We start from the raw sequence: 12,766 nt of genomic DNA on the forward strand, positions 1-12,766 counted from the left end.
TTTTTTTTTTTTTTTTTTGGTTTTTTGAGACAGGGTTTCTCTGTGTAATCCTGGCTGTCCTGGAACTCACTCTGTAGACCAGGCTGGCCTCAAACTCAGAAATCCGCCTGCCTCTGCCTCCCAAGTGCTGGGATTAAAGGCGTGCGCCACCACTGCCCGGCTTCTCTTTGACTTTCATCTGAGTTCAGGAGAGTCTACCACAAACCTACGTTTACCACCTTCCCTTTCATCAAAGTATGGTCATGTGATTATGTTCTGGCCAATGGCAGGAATAGAATGGCTTGTCTTTAGCTCACATCTGAAACTGTTTGTACTGTGCAGATGAAGGTGCTAGCTTTTGGGGAGCTGAGGTCAAATAACTTGGTCCTGGATGACTTGGAGAAGAGCCATCTAGACTGTCTACTTCTAGATGGTTTCATGTGAGAGAAATAAGTACGGATGGCTCTGTCTTCAGGAACTCTGTTATAGTAGATGACCTGAATTCAAGCTGTGGTGACAGATGGGGTGGGGGGTGGCTAGGAGGGAACGCTGAGACAGGGTGGACACAGAGCAAGCCTCTCACCAACAGAGCTGTTATAGGTCTGTGTCCTGTTCCACACAGTAAACCAGCTGGGTGTGGCATGCCCTGTGTCCATGAGCCTCACTAGAAGCTAAAGAGTTAACAGATCCTTCACCATGGTTCTCAGCTAACTTTCTGGGGTAAGGATTTCTTGTATGGATGTCATCAGCGCTTGATCCAATAATCCCTTTCTCTGGGTGCAATGCAGTGAATGTCTCACCACTCCAAAAAAAGGATATCCACAGTCTACAACCTGCAAATGTTGTAAATGTGACCCTACTTTGAAAAAGGATTTTTATAGGTTTGGGGGGTTTTTTTGGGGGGGAGGGGTGGTGGTTATAAGCCTAGCCTAACAGCTAAGCCATCTCTCCAGCCCTTTAGATGTTATTAAATTAGAGATCTTGAGATGAAATCACCCTGAATTATCTGATTGGGTCCTCCATTCTATGGCAAGGATCCTTGTGACACTAAGGCAGAAGTGACACAGGAGAGGAGAAGGGTCCTGTGACAGCAATGACAGCAGCGAAGCCACAGTACTGGCAGACACCTAGAACTTCAACAGTCAGCAGGCAGCCTGGCTCTGCCAAGGTTTTCCCTCTAACCTGACTCCCAGAACTCAGTGGATTTCTTCCCAGTCATAACGTCTGTGAGGAGGTGTTATGAGGCCCCCAGAGATCAATATACTGGGTCAGTATTCTCAAAACCAGCTGCAAATCCCCAGAGAGAGTCACTCCACCTAGAAATGCCTGTGGTAATTCCCGTGCCACAAATCTAGCTTGCAGCCTCTGACTCCATCGCTCTCACAAGCTGCCAAATGCTAGCTAGTCAGTGCCTCTACTACTAGATGACAGAGGCTGGGGACGGGCTCGAGCTCAGCCCACATCCCCGCTGACTGTCCTCCTGCTTCAGTCCACTAGCATAAGAATCTGTCTTGGCTTTGACCTCCACCGAGACTGCTGCTGGTTCATATGCAGGAGCAACTGCTGGTTCATACACAGGAGCAGCTGCTGCTAACATATGAAGTGAAAAGGATTTTTGTTTGGAGGGGTCTTAGATTCCGCTAAGGACTGAAACTTCGGCACATCAGAGTAGTTCCCCGGCCGGTTGCCTGGCAACAAGCTGTGAAAGGCTCATGACCCTGAGCTCATTATTTGTTTTTCTAGTGGAAAGTGGGAAGATTCGGGGTGTCATAGCTCCCCCCACTCCCATCTCACTTCAGCTGAGCTTCAAAATCACTGTAGAGAGCAGCTGGAAAGTGTCCTCCAAAGGTAAAGACCAAGACATTAACCCGGAACTTGGGTTTGTCAAAGATTGCAGAATGGCTTGCTCATCTCAGGTCTCTGAGCAGAGCTGGGTACTGCTGGAGACACCTGGGGACCAGATGCTCTTCCAGAGCTCATCAAAGAGGGGAATGCCTTTCCATCAGACAGATGCAGGCTCCTTGAGGATGACTAGCTGGAAGATGTCATGGAAACGCACTCAAGAGGAAATAAAATGTTGTTTTTAAAGGAATCGGGGAACAGCACTAAATTCCTTAGCTTTTCAATATTTTTGGTGTCATGATCCTCGCTAGGCCTGTTCTCAGAGTAATGTTTCCATTGGTATAAGACAAAATGCTCAACATTATAAACGTAGTTATCAATGCCTGGAATGGTAACGTGGCTACATACTGTACTAATTGAAGATCTAACACAATTATAACAGCAATCATGGTTCTGAAGTAACGCTGAGAATGAAAGTTTAAAATATTCACAATCCCTCTATAGTATGATATGAAAACTGACTACTTTGGGGGCCAGCAAGACGGCTCAGTGGGTAAAAGTTCATAGAGGTTCTGTACAAGCCTGGAAACCTGAGTGTGATCCCCAGAACCACCCCCCAGAGTTGTGCACGTGCATATGCACCCTCGTACACACACATGCACAATTATAATAGAAAAAAAGAAGGAAGTGATGATTTCAGAGACAGCCGCCCACAGTGCTAGCCCTCCCATGTCTGCTGCTTATCCCCCTCACTGAAGGAAATAGTGATGGTTTTGCTAATGGCTTATCAACCTAGAGGTTGTGTAAAATACAGAGAGAATTTTCTCATCCAAATTTACCCAGAATTCTATCTCTGGCCCCATAGAGGCTCTTGTAGAATTCGGGCTAAAGGTTCCTCCAGTAGATGGAGAATTAACAGCAGGAGAAGGAAGGCTCTCTGGGGTGGGAGGGTGAAGATTTCAGAAGGCTACAAAAGTTTATGTATGGCGAAAGATAGAATTGTGTACCATATATCCAGAATCAAGAATGACATTACTTCTGTCACTATAGGACTGGCTTCTCTGTCCTAAACATCTTCAGCTGCCCACTACCTCCACCATGGTGCTAACTCTAAACTACAGGTATTAAGTAAGAGTGGAAGTGGGTGTAGGAAATGAGACCCTCTGTTTTATAGTTGCTTCCACAAAATTGAAACATTCTCCCTCCCTGAGATGTAGAGCCTCAGATGACTAGGGAAGCTCAGAGAGTTACAAAAATCACAAGCCCACTCAGCTGGGGGACAGTACTCTCTTTACATATATTTTACATATATATATACATATGTATACATATATACATATATGTATACATATATGCATATATGTATATATATGTATGTGTATATATATATATATATGTTAGATAGATAGATAGATAGATAGATAGATAGATAGATAGATAGATAGATAGATAAATGGATGGCAGGCAGGCACAGGCACAAGTATACCAGTACTTGGGAGGCTGAAGCAGGAAGATCATGAGTTCAAGGCTAGCCTGTGCTACATAGTAAGACCTTATCTCAAAAATAAAAAAGGACAAGTGGGCCGAAGAAAAACTACAAATGCTCACATAAGCAGTTAGAATCCCTGAAGAAAGCCGGGTGGTGGTGGCACACGCCTTTAATCTCAGGACTTGGGAGGCAGAGGCAGGCGGATTTCTGAGTTCAAGGCCAGCCTGGTCTACAGAGTGAGTTCCAGGACAGCCAGGGCTATACAGAGAAACCCTGTCTCAAAAAACAAAACAAAACAAAAAAAACAAAACAAAACAAAACAAAACAAAAAAAGAATCCCTGAAGAAAATGAAAGGTTAAAAAATGCTTGATCGAAAAAAAAAAAAACCAAAAAACTACTTGAACAAATAATGGTAAAACAAAACAAAAACAAAACCACTTTCTAAACATAGCCAGACATGATGGCGCATGCCTTTAATCCTAGCACTTAGGAGACGGAAACAGTCAGAGAGCTATGAGTCCCAGATCAGCTGGTCTACATTGCGGGTTGCAGGCCATCCAGAGTACATACACAGTGAGGCCTTGTCTAAAAAAAAAAAAAACAAAACCTCTCAACTTTCTAAATATATGTAAAACTTTAAACTGAGATGCAAAAAGATTAACACAGTCAAGCATAAGGCGCATAAAATGCTCCATCACTGTACGCAGGAATCAGACTGCTCAAAATGAATGATAAAAATACGAAAATAAAAGATATGTCAGATATACTGGAATGAAGATAAGTGTGATATCATATTTTTCATCAGAAATGTAAGAGGGGTCACTGGAGTGTTTCAGAAGAGTCTTAGTGTAGGTAGAAGGCCGTGGGTTTACTCGTGGTCACTAAACAAAGACAAAAGCAACCGCATAAGTCAAGCTGTCAATCTAGAATTCTATACCCAGCAAAAATACAAAAGAAAGCTTATCAATACAAGAGGAGCAGGAGAAAGATGGTAATATGAAGAGTTACTGGAAATAGTAAGTAAATGGATAAGTGTATTATTTTATATGACTTTTTATTCTTCTTAAAATAATTGGTCTTTTACACGTGGAATCTAGATTTAAGTGTGTGTACGTAGGAGTGTGTGTGTGCATGTGTGCGTGTGCGTGTATGTAGGTCTTGAGGGTAGAACCGGAACCCTGAGAATAGAGGAAGATAACTTAAGGGAGAAAGAATCCATCTGACAGTGATATCCTGTCTCCAAAACTGAACAATTGCAGTAAGTTAAAAGTATATTCTAGCCGGGCGGTGGTGGCGCACGCCTTTAATCCCAGCACTTGGGAGGCAGAGGCAGGCGGATTTCTGAGTTCGAGGCCAGCCTGGTCTACAGAGTGAGTTCCAGGACAGCCAGGACTACACAGAGAAACCCTGTCTCGAAAAAACCGAAAAAAAAAAAAAAAGTATATTCTAAAGGCTTTAAATAAACAGCTGAAATAACAAAATACAGTTTTGTTAAAAACCCTATGAAGAAGACAAAGATGAACAGATTAAAAAAATAAACAAAAAAATCTCAATAAACCAGGCAAGATAGCTAACACCAGTCATCCCAGTATTAGAGGGCTGAAGTAGGAAGATTAAGGCATGAAAGCTAGCCTAGGCTACCCAGTAAGTTCCAGGCTGCCCTGAGCTACAAGGTGGTGTGAAGCAATTGAATTGAAAGAGTCTGTCCTGAAGAAAAAAGAGAGCCTCAGAAAATAAAATGTACAAGTCTCTGACACTAGAAGCTTCTGAGAGTCATAAGGCCTCTTCTCAAAGTTACACAAGCAGAAACAACTGCTGAGAAGTCTTGGCTGTCCACCAGACGGCCAAGCTGCCCCTGAGTCCTGCAGGGCGCTTCCAGTCATGCAGCTTTCCTGAGCTGTCACCCACGCTGGATGGACATCTTGGTGACGAGGCTCCCTTAGGGTCACCCATCCTTCCATAGGTAACCCAGGTAAACCCTGGCCCACCAAGTTAGACTTGAGTAGAACTGTTTCTTTGGTCTGTCCTCAGTGCCTTATTTGTGGTCAAGGGACATCTGTTGATTTTGCCCCTGGAAAAGCCATAGAACACAAGGAGTCTCAAAAACAAGCAAAGGGAAAAATGAAAGCCTGGAGTAACATTTTAAAAGACAGAAAAAGAGAGGAAAGAGGTAGAAGTTAATCTTGACTTTCAACTTGACCAGGATCTAGGTTAACCCAGAAGATAAACCTCCAGGAGGTTCTGTGAAGAGGGTTCTAGATTAGGCTACTTAGGTGGAAGGTTCTCCCTTGAATGCAGGCTGAACAGAGAGGCTGCAGAGAAAGGAAAAGAAGGAATTGAGGAGGGCGTGACACTAATTTTGTTTCCAGGCTGCATATACACCATGAGCCACCGCCTCCAGCTCCTGCCAGGATGGACTGTACCTGAGAACTGTGGACCCAAAATAAACCCTTCCCTAAGTCACTTTTGTCAGATATTTTGCCACAGCAACAAAAAAAAACTAACTAAATACAGAAGGGAACAGAAGAGCCAGTAACAAAGGGGAAGTAAATACCAAGACAGACCCAAACCTAACCATGCCAATAATCACCCAAAGTAGAAACAGTTTAAATATCCCAGCTAAAAGGGAGAAATTGCTGGCATGGTGTCACGCCTACAATCCTAGCCTAGAAAGTAGAGGCAGGAGGATGCCCTGATCTCAAGGCTAGTTTGGACTATTCAATGAGACCCAGTCTTTAAAAAAAAATCCCAAATCAAACCAAAGCAAAATAAATGACCACACAAGAGGCAAGTATTATTATGATGGAGTGTCAAAAACAACCAGTTTTCTTTATACACAATGTACTTCAGGGCTGGCAAGACTGTTCAGTGGGTAGAGGCTCTTATCGGTAGTTCTGCGTCCCGCCTAATCTCAATGCCTGGGCTGTACAAGGTGGCCGGAGACAACCAACTCCATCAGTTTTCTCTGGCTGCCATAGGCATGCATGGCACACACACACACACACACACACACACACACACACACACAAAACATAAATGAAACGTATTATAAGAGAGCTAGTGTGACTATCTAGTATCAAGTGTAATATAGAAAGCTAGTATGACTAACATCAAAGCATATTTTGTGATATGAGCCAATGAAACAGGAGGACATAATAATCTCAAATTATGCAGTTAATAACAAATTTTCAACATGAATGAAACAAAACCAACAGAAACCCAAGAGGAAGAGAATGCACAGTAATAATCAGTGACTTTTGTTTTATTTATTTGTTGAGTTAGGGCCACATGTAACCCAGGCTTGGTACTTACTGAACATGACCTCGAAGTTCTTTTTTTTTTTTTTTTGGTTTTTTGAGACAGGGTTTCTCTGTATAGCCCTGGCTGTCCTGGAACTCACTCTGTAGACCAGGCTGGCCTCGAACTCAGAAATCCGCCTGCCTCTGCCTCCCAAGTGCTGGGATTAAAGGCTTGCGTCACCACCGCCCGGCTGACCTCGAACTTCTGATCCTCCTGCCTCCACCTCTCTGTGAGTGCTGAGAGAGTACAGGTGTGCACCACCACACCTAGTTTCAGCACAGTATATTGGGGGTGGGGCAAAGCCAAGGCCCCATGCATACTAGACAAAGCTATATCAACTGGACTTTGTTATAGTGATTAGAACTAGCCAGTGATAAATCATTAGCCAGTGATTGTTTTTTTAAAAAAGATTTATTTATTTTTTATTTTGTATGGATGAGTGTTTTGCTTGCACGTATGTCTATGCATAACTCAAGTGGCTGGTGCCTGTGGAGATGACAAGAGGCCAGCAGATCCCCTAGAACTAGAGTGCTCTGAATGAGCAGCCAATGCTTTTAAGTCATCTCAGACGGCCCCTAGTCAGGGATTTCATAACCGTTTTAAAATACTAGAACAGACAGACTATCACTGAGGATACACAAGCCTTGTGCAACTGTCATCTGCTTGGACTTGTTCAATGTTTATTCAGCTTTATCCATAAGACATACTATTTGCACGTGCAAGCAAAACATTTTTAAAGGTATGCTATACCCTGGCTCATAAAATAACACTTAACAAATTCAAACGGATTTAAGTCATACAAAGTCTGTTCTCTGACAACAGAATTTAACTAGAAACTAGTAATGGAAGGGTATAGGAACATCGTCATGTCCTGTGTGTGTGTGTGTGTGTGTGTGTGTGTGCATGCTCGCATGTGTGGACACACACACATACATGCCAAAGAGAATATGTGGAGGCCAGAGGACAACCTGTGTGTTTTAGGGATTGAGCTCAGGTCGTCAGGCTTAGTAGCAAGTGCCTTCACCCACTGCGACCATGCTGCCAGCTCCCATGCTTTTAGATAATAGATAGCACAGGGGCCAGACAGAGAGCTCGCTCGCTAAAGGGAGATTAGAAATATTTTTTAAAGATTTATTTTCATTTTATGTGTATGGCTATTTTTCCTATATGTATGTATGCACTTGGTTCACAGACAGTGGTGAGCTGCCATGTGGGTGCTGGGAACCACATCTGGCTCCTCTGGAAAAGCAGTCAGTGTTCTTATCCACGGAGCCATCTCTCCAGCTCCATGAAATTAAAATTTTAAAGTGAGTGAAAGTGAAAACATGACTCACCAGAATGTGTAGTCTGTTACTGAAGGAGTATTTAAGGAGAAAGGCACAATTTTGAGAATTTATTTCAGATACAATAAAGGCTTTAAATCAATGACTTAGCTTCTACCTTAAGAAACAAAACAACTACAACAATATGGGCTGCAGAGATGGCTCAGTGGTTAAGAGCACTGGCTGTCCTTCCAGAGGACCTAGTAAGACTCCTAGCCTCCACATGGTGTCTCACAACCATAGTCCCAGGTGATACTACACCCTCTTTTGGCCTCTGTGGGAACTGCACATATGTGGTATACAGGCACAGGTGTAATCGAAACACCCACGCGTAAAATAAAAAAGAAAGGAAAGGTAAATGAAGTTAAACAAAGGTAAGCAAATGAAATAATAGGTAATAATAGGCAAATCTGTTGCCAAACTGATTTTAATGGAAACAGAGAGAAGCCATAAGTTGCCAGCATCAGAAATGAGAACAGTGATGTTATTATGAGCTGTAGGAGAACATTATGAATGGCTTTACATCAACAAGTTGAGAAAGTTTTAAGAAATAATAAACATGTTAAAAGACCAATTTCTAAAGGTCATTCCTGAAGAAATGGATAAATTATTTTTTAAAAAGTTATTTTGTTTGCAGGTCCATATGCATGTATGTGCAGGAACATAGGCCAGTGTGGTGGTTTGAATGAAAGTGCTCCACCCATAGGCTCATATGTTTGAATACTTGGTCCTCAGTTGGCGGAACTGTTAAGGAAGGATTAAGGGGCGTGGCCCTGTTGAAGGAGGCCTGTCTCTGGGGCGGGCTTTGAGGTTTCATAAGACTCATACCCTTTCCAGTGTGCTCTTTGCCTACTGCCTGCAGAGCTAGATGAGAGTTCTCAATTGCTCCTACTGCCATGTCTTTGCTTCCTGGGTGCTGGGATTAAAGGTATGTGCCACCATGCCTGACACAAAAGATATAGTTTGAAGAGGAGATGAGAACCAAGAAAATGTTGGAGCCAAAGCTTGTGCTGAAAAAGATAAGGTGATTAAGGTGTGGCTTAGTCCAAAATGGAATAAAGGGAGGGGTGCCCTGGGGCAGTACCCACCCGGCTAAGCTTCCTATTTGTGAAAGAAGAGGACCTTGGGAATTTTCTAATCCTTTAAAACAACAACAAAAACTAATGAAAGCTGTTGCAAATGTGATACAAAGTTCCATCCGAAGCTGGCAGCTGAACATGACAAAGCTGGCAGCTGAACATGACAGTGTCATTCATGTGGCTTTAGAGTCACGATGATACACTAGAAATGGGGTTGTGGAATCTTCCTCTGAGGTTAAGGAGAGCTGCTGAGGCCAGGCAATGGGTGTCAGTGTAGTCCCTGCATGAATTCCCTGAGAAGTGATTGTGGGAACCTGTGAAAGTGAAGTCTGAGTCACACTGGAGACCCCAACATATCGGAGCTGCAGACAGGACATGGGACCAACCAGAGAGATAGAGAAGTGTTTACAGTCAGAAACACTGGAAGGGCAGAACCACTGAAGCCCTGACGTCAGGCTTGGAGATACAGGATTTGGAGTTTACTCTGTTGGGTTTTGGTCTTGCTTTGGTCCAGTACATCCTCACTATTTTGATTTCTCCCTTTTACAATAGTAATGTACATCCTGTGCTGTTTCTGCTGGAAGTTTAAAAATGCTTTTTTAATTTTACAGAGAGTCACAATTAAAAGATTGCCTTTAGTCTCAGAAGAGATTTGAATTTTGGATGTTAAAGCAGTGTTGAGACTGAGAATAATGGGGACTTTGGAAGTTGAACTAAATGCATTTGGATTATGATACAGCCATGAGCCTTCGGGACCCAGGAAGTGGAGTGTGGTTTGAATGAGAACACTACCCACATAGGCTCATATGTTTTGTAGAACTGTTTGGAAGGGTTAGAAGGTGTGGCCCTGTGAACTCTCAGCCGGTCCCGTTAACCATACTCTCTATCATGGACTCTAGCCCTCTGAAACCATAAGCCCAACAGAGCACTGTCTTTTATAAATTGTCTTGGTGTCGGTGCTCTGACACAGTGATAGAAAGTAACTAAGACGGCAGGCTAACAGCTGCTCAGATGTGTCCCTTAACCACTCACCATTTTATTTTTTGAGGATCCTTTACTGGAACTTGGAGCTCACTGGTTCTGCCAGCTGAGCTGGCCACAGAACCCAGAATCCCCTGTCTCTGCTTCTCTAGTAAAAGGGTTGTTGTTACTCACTTGTTTTACATGGGTGCTGCAGATCAAACACAGGTTCCTGGGGCTTCAGCAATCACCAACTGATACATCTCAACTCCAACAAAAAGATAAATCTTTATGCCAATTAGAATAAAGATAACTTCAGGCTAGGTGGTACACTGGTGAGTTTTGTCAAATACTTACAGAATAAGTAATATCAACTCTATCTAAATTCTTTCAAAAGTCAAAGAGGATGGCCTTGCAAGATAGCTTAGCAGGTAAAGATACTTGCTGCCAAATCTAACAACCAGAATTTGACCCCTGGCACCCACATGGCAAATGGAAAGAACTGGGTCCCATAGGTTATTTTTTGGCTTTTACTTGTGCACAGATGCATGCACACATGAATTCACACACATACATGTGCATGCATATATACACACACACACAGTGCACACATATACACATTAATAAGTGCAAAATTTGTTTTTAAAAACCAAAGAGGAGAAATGCTTCCAATCTAGCCCCAGAGATATCAAATATTCATAGGATATTAAATATTACCCTGATACTAACAACAAGCAAATAAATTACAAGAAAAACTGTAAGTGTTGATCATGAAGACAGATGTAAAACTATAAGCAGGGCTGGGGATGTAGCTCAGTTGGCAGAGCGCTTGCTTTGCAAGCACAAAACCCTGGGTTCAATCCCAAACACTACATTGTCTGGGCTTGGTGGCAGACACCTGTAAACCCAGCACAGGAGAGAAGGCGGGATGATTGGGAGTTGAAGTTCATCCTTGGTTACATAAAGAGTTCAAGGCCAGTCTGGGCTACATGAGACCATTTCAAAATAAAGAAGCTAACAACTTGATGAGATTTTAGAAGTACCTCCACTGTTAAGAGTACTTGCCGCTCTTTCATAGGATTTGAGTTAATTCCTAGAACCCAAGACTGGTTCTCAGAACCATCTGTAACTTCTGCTCTGGGGACCCTAGCGCCCTCTTCTGTTCTCCATGGGCACTCACACACATGGAGCATTCACAGACACACATATACATAAATAAAAATAAATGCTAAAAAGTTTTAAATTAAGTTAAATATTCTAAACAAAATTTTTATTAAATTGAATCCAACAGCATATTAAAATAGGATACATATTTTCATAATACAAGTAGAGTTTATTGGACAAAATATGGGATTAGTCATAATATTAGAAAACCATCTAATGTAGTTTAGTGTACTAAAGGAAAAATGTAAATATATGATTGGGGCTGAAGAGATGGCTCAGAGGTTAGAAGCATGTTATTGCTCTTGCAGAGGACCTAGGTTCAGATCCTAGCATCCATAATCCATACCAGGTGGTTAACAACTACCTCTAACTCCAGTTCCAGAGGATCTGATGCCCTCTGGCCTCCTTGGGCACCTGCACATATGTGTTATATATAAATTCATGTAGGCACATATACATACATATAATTTTTTATCTTAAAAAGTATGATCATTTTAATAGATACTGAAAAGGTATTTGGCAAAATCTAGTATCCATCTGTGCTTTTTAAAAATCTTTTTGAAAGAGAACCTCACTATGCCCTTGCTGGCTCGTAGACCAGAATGGTCCCAAACTTGCCAGGGACCTTGCTACCTCTGTTCCTGGGTGGTAAGATTACAGGTGTGTGGCACCATGAGCAATCCTATCAAACCTTTTTCTTCTCGTGTTTTATTTTAGATGTGTGTATGTGCATGTCACAGGGTCCGCACGGAGGTTAGAGGGCAACTTGTAGAAGTCAGTTGGTTCTCTCCTTCCACCAAACAGGTTCCAGAGATCAGATTCAGGCTGTTGAACCTAGTGGCAGACACTCTTACCTGCTGAGTCAGCTCGTGGACCCAGCATCCATTCTTCATAAAAATGCTCAGTCACTAACAATAGCGGGAACCCTTAGACTTGATAAAGGGCATTTGTGAGGAACTACAACTAATGTAATACATATGGGTAAAATTCTAAATGTTATCCACCCAAGATCAAGACATACCCACACTCACCATGATTTTATTTTAGGAAATAGAGTCAGAATATTCAGACAAGAAAGATAAGCCAAAGGTATCTAAATTAGAAAGCAATAAATTGATTTTATTTTCAAATGGAAGTATTGACTATGTAGAAATAAGATGAACTTCTTCTTTCAAAGGCTACTAGAACTAAATGTGCAAGTTTGGTAAGGCTGTAGATTATTAAATCAATAGACAAAAATAATTTGTACTTAAAACAACTGGAAACTGAGACTTAAAGTAATATTTACAGTACATAAAAATAACAAAGTAGAAGCAAATCTAAGCAATGGATGTAAAATATCTATGCTGAGAACTGCAAATATTGCTGAGAGTAAGGAAAGCTAAACAAATGAGGAAGCACAGCTTCAGGCACACTAGCAAACTCTCATTGTCAAGATAGTTTCATTTTCCCCAAACTGATCCAGAAAGCCAATGTAATTCCAATCAAACCACTGGGCCTTTTTCTCTTAGGAAGGGAGGGAAGGAGGGAGGGAGAGAGAAGGAGAGGAGAGAGGGAGGAGGGGGGAGGAGATGGGGATGGGGAGGAGAGAGAAAGAGGGGGAGAGAGAGAGAGAGAGAGAGAGAGAGAG

At 42.3% G+C, this 12,766-nt stretch overlaps 1 protein-coding gene across 2 annotated transcripts in view; it reads right to left on the reverse strand.

Annotated features, from left to right (window-relative positions):
- Nucleotides 1–12,766, reverse strand: part of Ebf4 (EBF family member 4) — a 72,153-nt gene that overhangs the window by 31,926 nt on the left and 27,461 nt on the right. The window lies entirely within an intron of this gene.

Source organism: Grammomys surdaster, unplaced genomic scaffold (genome assembly GCF_004785775.1).
Source record: "Grammomys surdaster isolate TR1022 unplaced genomic scaffold, NIH_TR_1.0 129, whole genome shotgun sequence".
Taxonomy (NCBI): domain Eukaryota; kingdom Metazoa; phylum Chordata; class Mammalia; order Rodentia; family Muridae; genus Grammomys; species Grammomys surdaster.